This window comes from Spermophilus citellus (assembly GCF_964194105.1).
Source record: "Spermophilus citellus genome assembly, chromosome: 17".
NCBI lineage: Eukaryota > Metazoa > Chordata > Mammalia > Rodentia > Sciuridae > Spermophilus > Spermophilus citellus.
Window position 1 is genome coordinate 62,754,129 of NC_138199.1, and position 12,758 is coordinate 62,766,886.

The 12,758-nt window shown below is 37.4% G+C and overlaps 1 protein-coding gene across 1 annotated transcript in view; it reads left to right on the forward strand.

The window, feature by feature from the left end:
* TANC2 (tetratricopeptide repeat, ankyrin repeat and coiled-coil containing 2) overlaps positions 1–12,758 on the forward strand; it is a 477,945-nt gene that overhangs the window by 56,687 nt on the left and 408,500 nt on the right. The gene's annotated exons all lie outside the window — the stretch shown is intronic.

Genomic DNA, 12,758 nt, shown 5'->3' on the forward strand with positions numbered 1-12,758 from the left:
ATTATGTAAATATTTGGGTAATAGCATGCTCTCTTTTTTTGAACAACAGGGTCAGATAAGGGCTTTAAATACACAGGAGTGATGAACATTGAAAATGAAAATTGAGGGCTGGGGTTGTGGCTCAGTGACAGAACACTTGCCTCGAATATGTGAGGCACTGGGTTCGATAAATAATAAAAAAAGAAAGAATGAAAATTGATTGTGCACTAATAAAATAGTGTAAGGAAACATTGAAATAAGATATTAGTCTCCACTCTTGGTGAACCATTAATAAGTCAGTGCCTCTTGTGGGTGGTTTAGAGCAGGTGTCACAAACATAAAAACTTAGGAGTCATCAGATAACATAATGTCAAAATCAGTTAAAACGATTAGAAGTGATTAGAAATGATTTTGTGGTTTATTTCATTTCTCATGCATTTGTTATTTTTTATAAAATGTTTTAGGACCAGTAAAGAAAAAAATATTTATACCTCCTCAATTAAATTAGTGTATTTAATTTATTACCTGTATTAAAATTTTTTATGTCTATTAACGTTAGGGTATCATCTTTTAGATTTTTAGATGAAGGTTTTTTTATCATTTTTGACTCTTAAATCTTATTAAATTTTCAATAATAATTTGTTTTAATAATCTGTTATTTATATTTTTGTCCTTTTGAAACTTTGAACAACATTAATATAAATATTATATATAAATATTAGGAAGGTCTGAGACAGATAAAAGTTTGAACTATGACTAGAACTTTCTTGATTTTCCTCCAGGTAAAACTTTTTTAGGTACTGAGGGGTACTAGACCATTGAACCACATCCCCAGCCCTTTTTTGTATTTTATTTAGAGACAGTTTTTTTTTTTTTTTTTGTATTTTATTTAGAGTTGCTTAGCACCTCACTGTTGCTGAGGCTGGCTTTGAACTCATTATCCTCCTGTCTCAGGACCCCCCTCCCCCCCACTGCATCTGGCTCCTCCAGGTAAAACTTTGAGCCATGTCTAGAATTTTCATGCCTTTTCCTGACTATCCCTAGTGTTCATTCACCCTATGTAATACTCATTTCTTATTGTTCCAGTTGATTCAGAACCTCTTTTTTTTTTTTTTGGTCCACTGAAACTTATTTACATCATATGCTTTACTTTCTGTTACTTTCATATTCTTTTTGTTTTGTTTTGTGTTACCGGGGATTGAACCCAGGGCCTTGCACATATTAGACAAGCACTCTACCACTGAGCCATATCCCCAACTGCACTAGATTAATATTCTGATTAATGAAGTCTTTGTTCATTTCCTTTATTTCCTTAAGCTTATTGAAAGCCTCTCATGAACTAGGTATTGAGAATAAAAAGATATATAAGACCAAGTTTCTCTACAAGGGATCTGATGTAGACAGTAACATACAAGAGCAATATAATTGATAAATTCAGTAAATATTTTTTTTTTTTAGCAACTCTTGTATACTAGATCTTATCTCTAGTTACAGGGAGGCAACAGTGAATTATACAAGTAGCTTCCATGCCAAATGGGAGCTTATATTTAGTGGGAGAACTGATACTGAGCAGAAAGACATATATGTCATTTATATATAGGTAAAGTTTTGAATAAAAATAAGCATAAGGAGAGATGGGTGAAGTTTTGGAGCATAAATCATACCACAAAATTGTTTCCTCCTTGAGTTAAGGATTACTGGTCTTTTGTACCCTATTAATCAGTCATTGCCTGAGGGCCTTTCTAGGATTAGGGTAGGGAGACTTGAAACTCCCAGGCAAGATGATTCCAGTCAGCCAAGGGCAGTTCTCTGGAAAGGTGGGAGCAATTATTTAAATAATTGTGAATAATTTTAGTTAGCTACTTTGAGTCTAGTGTTAAATTTTGCTGTAATTACTTTTATCACATAGCCACCTTCCTGTGTATACCTCCATCTGTTAATCCATCTTATTTTTTTGACGCATTTTGAAGTAAATTGCAGAATGGGTTTACTTTCCCTATATATTTAAGCATGAATATCATCATGGAGAGTTCACTGTTTGTTTACATTGTTCTTTTAAGTAAAATTTAAATAAAATGTGATGCATAAATCTGTTGTAAACATTTGCTGAGTTTTGACAAATGTACATTCTTGTATATCCCAGATTCCATCAAGATACATCCTGGAAAGTTTGCTCATGTACATTCTTAGTTAGTCCTTTTATCTACCCCCAAGAGACAAACATTGTTATTTTTTTTCTACTGTTAATTAATCTGTTCTTGAGTTTGGTCTAAGTAAAATAATTCAGTGCATTCACTTTTATATAAGGGTTCTTTTACTCTACATTTTTTATATATATATATATATATATATATATATATATATATATATATATACACACACACACACACACACACATATATAATATATAATTATATATAAATAAATATTATATATAAATATAATAAAACTACACATGTACATGTAATTTTTTTGGGGGGTGGATGGGATTGAACTTGGGCATTCAGCCATTAAGCCACATCTCCAGCCCTATTTTGTATTTTATTTAGAGACAGGGTCTCGCTGAGTTGCATAGTGCCTTGCTATTGCTGAGGCTGGCTTTGAACTCATGATCCTTCTGTCTCAGCCTCCCGAGCCACTAAGATTACAGGCATGTGCCATTGCGCCCAGCTGTATGTATAATTTTAACCATACTGAACTTTCTAATCCATGAACATTATATACTCCAATTATTTAGATCGTCTTTAATGTTTTTTCAGCAACATTTTATTCAGTCTCTGTCGAGAATTGGAAAAAAAAAAGTTTTGGTTATCTGTGTTCCTGAGGCATATATGGTGTGCAGTTTCCTTATGTGTTAGGTTTGGAGAGTAATATCATGCTGCTGTCATAAAATATGTTGTGAAGATTTCCTTTCCTTAATGTTTATAAGATTAGTGTTATTTATTCCTTGACAGCTTAATAGAATTCATCAGTGAAAAAATCTGGCCCTATAGTTTTCTTTTTGGGAAGAGTGTTTGATAAATTGAATTTATTTAATAATAGAGCTCAATTTATTTAATAATACAGTTGCTGTTCAAACTCATATGGTAAGTTGTATTTTTCAAAGAAATGGTTCTTTTCATATAATATGTTAAATTTGGTATAAAGTTAATAAGGGTCTACTTTTTAGACCCTTAAGAATCTGAAATGATGTTCCCTATTTCATTTCTGATATTGGTAATTTTTTATTTCTCGATCAGCTTTGCTAAGGGTTTGGCAGTTTCATTGCTTTTCTGGTTTGCATTTGTTTTCTATTTCATTAATTTCTGCTCTTTTCTCTTTTCCTTCCTTTGGATTTGATTTACTGTTTTTGAGAAAGAAACTTAATATTGAGTATCATTCTTTACTTCTAATGCATACACTTAAAGTATAAATTGCTTTACAATCAATGCTTTAGTTTTTTCTATGTTTCTGTAAGTTATATTTTCATTATAATTCATTGCAAATATTTTTAAATTTCCATTGTGATTTACTTACTTTTGCAACTCATGGATTATTTAGAAGTACATCACTAGTCAATTCATAGGAGATTTACTAGATTTAAAACAAATATTCTCTTTTAGCTTCATTGCATTGTAGTCAGAAAATATACTAGGAAAGACTTCAGTCTTTTGAAATTTTATTAAGACTTGCTATTTAACACAAAATATGGTCTATTTTGATATGTATTTTGTGTATAGTTAGTATATTCTGTTCTTATTTGGAAGAACATTTTATATATACATATATATGTGCATAAATAGTTGGTTAATTTTATAGTTCAAATCCCCTATATTTTAGTATATTTTTCCTGCTTGACCCTATAGCTGTTTACAAAGGTATGTGATTTTTTTATTTGTCTTTCATCTTTTTAGTCTTACATACTTTTGCTTTGTTTTATTTATTCGTGGTACTGGGGATTGAACCCAGGGTGCTTTACTGAGCTACATCCCCAACCCTTTTTATTTTTTGAGATAGGGTCTTGCTAAGTTTCCAAGGCTGGCCTTAAACTTGCAGTCCTGTCTTAGCCTTCTGAGTCGCTGGGATTATATGTGTGCACTACTGTGCCTGGCTATACTTTTGCTTTGTATATTTTAAAGCTTTGTTAATTCTGTTACTTTGAGCATTCAGATTTAGCATTATGGTATGGAACCCAAGGTTTTGTGCTTGCTAGGCAAAAACTCTACCTCTAAATTATGCTCGCAACCATTTTACTTTAATGATGCATATTGTCTTACATCTGTTTTGACTGGAATTTGTATACCTGCAGCAGCTTCCTTTTAGTTGTCCTCTGCATGGTATATATTTTTCCATCATTTTACATTTAATCTCTGTGTGTCTACATATGATTTTTACTATGTTTAACATGATAATGGATGTAATTTGAGTTCCAATTTTCATCTTACTGTTTGTTTTGTATTTTGTCCACTTATACTGTGATACCTTTTCTTATGCCTTACCTTTTTTGGTTGTAAGATATTTTAAATTATTCTTTTTATTGCTTAAATTAATTTTAAGAGACATTAGAGACTACTACATGAGTTTTAGAGTTAAAGAAGTCTAATAGAAATTATTTATTATTACCAGACAAAAGGAAGTTTAGAAACTTTAGATCATTTATCCTACTTCTTTTAGGTTGTTGTCACTATTTTAAGTCTACATCTGTTTTTAAATTATGAAGATTGATTTTATTTATTTATTTTTTACTATTGTTCATGTATATATACCAACATATTGACTCATTCTGTGGCTCTTTCTTTTGTATTTTTAAGCGCTTTTAAAGTATGATTTACTTGTGTTTGAGGAACACCTTCTAGTTTTCCTTTTAGTAATTATTGTTTTTGCTTCTCTGAATTATCTTTTACTTCATTTTCAATTTTCAAAGATATCCTTATCCAAGTATAGATTTTTTTAAAATTTTTTTTATTGGTTGTTCAAAACATTACAAAGCTCATGATATATCATCTTTCATACATTTGACTCAATTGGGTTATGAACTCCCATTTTTACCCCAGATACAAATTGCAGAATCACATCGGTTACACACTCACATTTTTACATAAGGCATATTAGTGACTGTTATATTCTGCTACCTTTCCTATCCCCTACTATCCCCCCTCCCCTCCCATCCCATCATCCCTCTCTACCTCATCTGCTGTTGTTCAATTCTCTCCCTTGTTTCCCTCCCCTTTCCCCTCACATCCTCTTCTATGTAATTTTGTGTAACATTGAGGGTCTCCTACCATTTCCACATGCTTTCCCTTCTCTCTCCCTTTCTCTCCCCCACTCGTCTTTGTTTAATGTTAATCTTTTCCTCATGCTCTTCCTCCCTGTTCTGTTCTTAGTTGCTCTCTTTATATCAAAAAAGACATTTGGCATTTGTTTTTTAAGGATTGGCTAGCTTCACTTAGCATAATCTGCTCTAATGCCGTCCATTTCCCTGCAAATTCTATGATTTTGTCATTTTTTTATTGCTGCGTAGTATTCCATTGTGTATAGATGCCACATTTTTTTTATCCATTCATCTATTGAAGGGCATCTAGGTTGGTTCCACCGTCTAGCTATTGTGAATTGTGCTGCTATGATCATTGATGTGGCAGTATCCCTATAGTACGCTCTTTTAAGATCCTCAGGGAATAGTCCGAGGAGGGTGATAGCTGGGTCAAATGGTGGATCCATTCCCAGCTTTCCCAGGTATCTCCATACTGCTTTCCAAATTGGCCTTACCAATTTGCAGTCCCACCAGCAGTGTACAAGTGTACCCTTTTCCCCACATCCTCGCCAACACTTATTGTTGTTTGACTTCATAATGGCTGCCAATCTTACTGGAGTGAGATGGTATCTTAGGGTGGTTTTGACTTGCATTTCTCTGACTGCTAGAGATGGTGAGCATTTTTTCATGTACTTGTTGATTGATTGTATGTCCTCCTCTGAGAAGTGTCTGTTCAGGTCCTTGGCCCATTTGTTGATTGGGTTATTTGTTATCTTATTGTCTAATTTTTTGAGTTCTTTGTATATTCTGGATATTAGGGCTCTATCTGAAGTGTGAGGGGTAAAAATTTGTTCCCAAGATGTAGGCTCTCTATTCACCTCTCTTATTGTTTCTCTTGCTGAGAAAAAACTTTTCAGTTTAAGTAAGTCCCATTTATTTATGCTTGTTATTAACTCTTGTGCTATGGGCGTCCTATTAAGGAATTTGGAGCCCGACCCCACAGTATGTAGATTGTAGCCAACTTTTTCTTCTATCAGACACAGAGTCTCTGATTTGATATCTAGCTCCTTGATCCATTTTGAGTTAACTTTTGTGCATGGCGAGAGAAAGGGATTCAGTTTCATTTTGTTGCATATGGATTTCCAGTTTTCCCAACACCATTTGTTGAAGATGCTATCCTTCCTCCATTGCATGCTTTTAGCCCCTTTATCAAATATAAGATAGTTGTAACTTTGTGGATTAGTCTCTGTGTCCTCTATTCTATACCATTGGTCCACCCGCCTGTTTTGGTACCAGTACCATGCTGTTTTTGTCACTATTGCTCTGTAATATAGTTTGAAATCTGGTATCGCTATACCGCCTGATTCACACTTCCTGCTTAGAATTGCTTTTGCTATTCTGGGTCTTTTGTTTTTCCATATGAATTTCATGATTGCTTTATCTATTTCTACAAGAAATGCCATTGGGATTTTAATTGGCATTGCATTAAACCTATAGAGAACTTTTGGTAATATCGCCATTTTGATAATGTTAGTTCTGCTTATCCATGAACAGGGTATATTTTTCCATCTTCTAAGATCTTCTTCTACTTCTCTCTTTAGGGTTCTGTAGTTTTCATTGTATAAATCTTTTACCTCTTTTGTTAGGTTGATTCCCAAGTATTTTATTTTCTTTGAGGATATTGTGAATGGAGTGGTTTTCCTCATTTCCATTTCAGAAGTTTTGTTGCTGATGTACAGTATGCCTTTGATTTATGCATGTTGATTTTATATCCTGCCACTTTGCTGAATTCATTTATTAACTCTAGCAGTTTCTTTGTAGACCATTTTGGGTCTGTTAAATATATTCATGTCATCCGCAAATAGCAATAATTTAAGTTCTTCTTTTCCTATTTTTATGCCTTTAATTTCTTTTGTCTGTCTAATTGCTCTGCCTAGTATTTCAAGAACTAAATTGAATAGAAGTGGTGATAGAGGGCATCCCTGTCTTGTTCCAGATTTTTGAGGGAATGCCTTCTGTTTTTCTCCATTTAGGATGATGCTAGCCTGAGGTTTAGCATATATAGCTTTTACAATGTTGAGGTAAGTTCCTGTTATCCCTAGTTTTTCTAGTGTTTTGAACATAAAGGGATGCTGTACTTTGTCAAATGCTTTTTCTGCATCTATCGAGATGATCATATGGTTCTTGTCTTTAAGTCTATTGATGTGGTGAATAGTATTTATTGATTTCCATATATTGAACCAGCCTTGCATCCCAGGGATGAATCCTACTTGATCATGGTGCACAATTTTTTTGATATGGTTTTGTATTCGATTCGCCAGGATTTTATTGAGAATTTTTGCATCTAGGTTCATTAGAGATATTGGTCTGTAGTTTTCTTTCTTTGAAGTGTCTTTGTCTCGTTTCGGGATCAGGGTGATGTTGGCCTCATAGAATGAATTTGGAAGAGCTCCTTCTTTTTCTATTTCTTGAAATAGCTTGAAAAGTATTGGTATTAATTCTTCTTTGAAGGTTTTGTAAAACTCTGCTGTATACCCATCTGGTCCAGGGCTTTTTTTGGTTGGTAGTCTTTTGATGGCTTCTTTCTTTGTTATTGGTCTGTTTAAATTGTGTGTGTCTTCCTGACTCAATCTGGGCAGATCGTATGACTTAAGAAATTTATCGATATCTTCACTATCTTCTATTGTATTGGAATATAGGGTTTGAAAATACTTTCTAATTAACTTCTGTATTTCTGTAGTGTCTGTTGTGATATTGCCTTTTTCATCCCGTATGTTAGTAATTTGAGTTCTCTCTCTTCTTCTCTTCGTTAGCATGGCTAAGGGCCTGTTTGTCTTATTTATTTTTTCAAAGAACCAACTTTTAGTTTTTTCAATTTTTTCAATGGTTTTTTTGTTTCAATTTTGTTGATTTCTGCTCTAATTTTAATTATTTCTTGTCTTCTCCTACATTTGCTGTTGTTTTGCTCTTCCTTTTCTAGGTTTTTGAGGTGTGTGTGAGTTCATTTTTTTGTTGGTTTTTTCTTTTTTTGAGGAAAGAACTCCAAGAAATGAATTTCCCTCTTAAAACTGCTTTCATTGTGTCCCATAGATTCCGGTATGTTGTATCTGTATTGTCATTTGTCTCTATGAATTTTTTTATCTCCTCCTTTATGTCTTCTGTAACCCATTGATCATTCAGTAACATATTGTTCATTTTCCATGTGATGTAGGATTTTTCCTTCCTTCTTTTATCATTGATTTCCAGTTTCATTTTATTATGATCAGATATGGTGCATGGTATTATCTCCACCCCTTTATATTTACTAAGAGTTGCCTTATGGCATAATATATGGTCTATCTTTGAGTAGGATCCATGTGCTGCTGAGAAGAAAGTGTATCCACTTGATGATGGTTGGTTGATATATTCTATATATGTTGGTTAAGTCTAGGTTATTGATTGTGCTATTGAGTAAAATAGTTTCTTTATTCAGCTTTTGTCTAGAGGATCTGTCTAATGGCGAGAGCGGTGTGTTGAAGTCACACATAATTATTGTGTTGTAGTCTATTTGACTCTTAAACTTGAGGAGAGTTTGTTTTATGAACATTGCAGCTCCATTGTTTGGTGCATACAAAATGATAATTGTTATGTCTTGTTGGTGGATGGTTCCTTTTAACAGTACATAGTGTCCTTCTTCATCCCTTTTGATTAACTTAGGTTTGAAGTTGATTTTATTCGATATGAGTATGGCCACTCCTGCTTGCTTCCAAGGGCCATGTGAGTGGTATGATTTTTCCCAACCTTTTACCTTCAGCCTGTGTATGTCTTTTCCTATCATATGAGTCTCCTGAAGGCAGCATATTGTTGGATTTGTTTTTTTGATCCAGGTTACTAGCCTATGTCTCTTGGTGAGTTTAGGCCATTAACATTTAAGGTTACAATTGAAATATGATTTGTACTTCCAGTCATGTTTATTTATTTATTTATTTTAGTTTGGCTAGTTTTGCTTTTTGGTTATTTTCCTCCCCCTTTACTGAGATACCTCCTGCTGTTAGTTTTGGGCACTATTTTTCAATTCCTCTTCTTGTAGTATTTTGCTCAAAATGCTTTGCAGTGCTGGTTTTCTGGCTGCGAATTCTTTTAGCTTTTGTTTATCGTGAAAGATTTTAATTTCATTGTCAAATCTGAGGCTTAATTTTGCTGGATACATTTTCTTGGTTGGAATCCATTATTTTTCAGCGTTTGAAATACATTGTTCCAGGATCTTCTCGCTTTCAAAGTCTATGATGAAAAATCAGTCGTTAACCTAATTGGTTTACCCCTGAATGTAATCTGCCTCCTTTCTCTCGTAGCTTTTAATATTCTCTCCTTGTTCTGTATGTTGGCTAACTTCATAATTATATGTCTTGGAGTTGGTCTATTACGGTTTTAAATGCTTGAGGTCCTGTAGGCTTCCAGGATTTGGCAATCCATTCCATCTTTCATCTCTGGGAAGTTTTCTAGAATTATTTCATTTAATAGGTTGTCCATTCCTTTGGTTTGATTCTCTATGCCTTCTTCTATCCCAATGACTCTCAAATTTTTTTTTTTTTTTTAATGACATCCCATATCTCTTGAATAGATTGCTCGTGGGATTTAAGCATCTTTTCTGTGTTGACTATATTCTTTTCAAGTTGATAAACTTTGTCTTCATTATCTGATGTTCTGACTTCTACTTGATCTAGTCTATTTGTAATATTCTCGTTTGAGTTTTTAATTTGGTTTATAGTTTCCTGCATTTCTAGGATTACTGTTTGATTTTTTTAAAGATCTCTATCTCCTGGTAAAGCTCGTTCTTTGCCATTTGAATTTGTTTGTTTAATTCATTTTCAAAATATACTTTTATTGCTTGGACTTGCTGTCTTATGTCTTCTCTAATATTCCTTTCCATCTGAATTAGGTATGCGTTGAGTTCTTTCCCTATCCCTGTTTCTGATGCTTCTAGGTCCTCCTGTAGATTTAAGTTGTCCTGCATTGTTTGTATTCCTTTTTTCCCTTGTTTTTTTCATGATGTTCACGCTACTTTCCAGTTCTATTTGATTGCTGTGTTTCTGCTCTCTTCTATAAATTTGTTTTGGTTTGTTATATCTCTGTTGTCTCTTCTTTGTGTTGGTAGACTATGCTTGCTAAAGTGGATTCCGCTAGGAAGGAATTCTGACGGCCGAGCTCCAGTGACGTCACCTCTCTGCTATGGCGGGCCCCAGGCTCCTTATTGGGGTGTCCGAATGGAGGGGTGGGACTGGATTTTCTCTGCTTGTTTTCAGCTCCCGGACGCCGGCGGCTGGCTGGTCTCCAGCCGCCCAGTCGCGCTGGCAGCCGGTGGGCGATCGGTCACCGGCGGGCGGGCGGACTCCAGCCACCCAGTCGCCTGGGCAGCCGGCGGGCGATTGGTTGCCTGCTGGTGGGCGGGTGATCTCTAGCCGCCCAGTCGTGGGGTCAGTCGCCAGCGGGCGGGCGGTTTCCAGTCGCGCAGGCAGCGGCCGGATGATCGGTTGCCAGTGGGCGTGCGGTCTTCAGTCGCCCAGTCGCACGGGCAGCGGGCTGGCTGTTGCCGGCGGGTGGGCTATCTCTAGCCGCCCAGTCACTGGGGCAATGGGCCGGCTGTCGCAGGTGGGCGGGTAGCCGGTGGGCGATTGGTCGCTGGCGGACGTGCGGTTTCCAGCTGCTCAGTCGCAGGGGCAATGGGCTGGCTGTCGCTGGTGGGCGGGCGATCTCTAGCCGCCCAGTCTCAGGGGCAATGGGCCGGCTGTCGCCGGCAGGCGGGTGGTCTCCAGCCGCCCAGTCGCAGCGGGCAGCCGGCGGGCGATCGGTCGCCCAGTCACAGCGGCAACCGGCCGGCTGTCGCTGGTGGGCGGGCAATCTCTAGCCGCCCAGTCACAGGGGCAATGGGCCGGCTGTCGCAGGCAGGCGGGCGTTCCCCAGCTGCCCAGTCACGTGGGCATTCGGCGGGCGTGCGGTTTCCAGGTGCTCAGTCGCAGGGGCAGTGGGCCGGCTGTCGCAGGCGGGTGTTCGGTCTCCAGCCACCCAGTTGCAGGGGCAATGGGCCGGCTGTTGCTGGTGGGCGGAAAATCTCTAGCTCTCCAGTCATGCGGTGGGTTGCCGGCGGGTGGCAGGGCCTGGCCTCTAGTCCCCTGGTTTCTCCTGCTAGTCCTGGTTTCTCCTGCTAGACCAGATTTCCCCTGAGTGATGCCTCTCGGCAGTTCAAACTGTACTCTGGGCCTGCCGTTTGTTGGGCGTGGAGGGTGGCTATTGAGAACTCCCCCCCCCCCAAGTCTATTGTTTTGATTTTTTCCACTTGCCCCTCCCCCTGCGCTGGCAATATAGGTTTCATTTTCCCCGCTGATGGGAGGGGGAGTTGAAGGTCGGGTGTCTCTAGTTTTCCCCGCGTCTTTATGCAGGCTTGCCCTGATAATCCCTCCCCTGGAGAGCCTAGGAGAGATTTTATGCGAATTCCCTGCTGTATGGGAGATGAGCTGAGTAACACGCACCTGTTTTATTGTTGCAATCTGTCGGAGAGTGGTGGTGGTTACTTCAGCTCTCCAAGATGGTGGCCGCTGGTTTCCTTGGTGGAGTTTCCGTTGTGGGGGATAGAACTGTAAGGCTTCCTTGCCCATCTGAAATCCCGAACTCAGCCCGGGGCTCCCTGAGTGCTCAGGTGGCACAGAATCTGCAGCTATCTCCTTGCTTGCTGGTCGCTTCTCGGCGGCTCCCCGCCGTCTGTAGCCTCGGGGCGGGCCGCGCGGATCAGTTGGCTCCTGTATGAGACTCAGTTCCCAAGTATAGATTTTTGACAGCATTTATTTTCTTTTAGAATTTTAAAGACATCCCATTGTCTTCTGATTTTCATCATTTTTGTTGAAAGTCATCTGTTAGTCTGTTGATTTCTACTATTCAAATATTCTCATTCTTCCTAAAAATCTCAATTATATGCATGCTAGAACTTTTCAGTAAGTTTCATATGCTAATAATACTCTTTTTTATATTTTTTTTCAACCTTTTTCTCTCTTTGGTTTGGATATTATCCATTGACTCATGCTTTACTTCGTGTTTGCTCCATTCATTCTACTGGATATACCATGGATTGATAATAATTTGGGAAAATTTTGCTGTGAAGAACAAGGATTGGGAACAGTAATTGGACCTTTGGGGAAGATAAATTTGGACTTTATTTTTGGACAGGACACACTAGAATATATTGAAATATGATGTTCAATAGGGGAAAATATTTAAGTTGTGTAAGAAAGAAAAAGAAGACAATTTTTTTTGATAAAGATCCTTGAGATGGTAATATAGAGAAGTTGGAAAGGTTTTTCTGTGATAGAAACACATAGGGAGGATAGACACTGATTAATGTGTATCAGTAGTCTTTTGAGATGGAATTTGGCTTGCCAGTGGAAAGTTTGCAAGTGATACATATAGAGAGAGGGAAAGAGAAAAAGGTCAGGTGTGGAGAGACAGACTACATGTGGGAAAACTGTTTCAGAAATGAAGAATCAAGTAAAGGACTGAATTTATAGCCACCTAATTATGT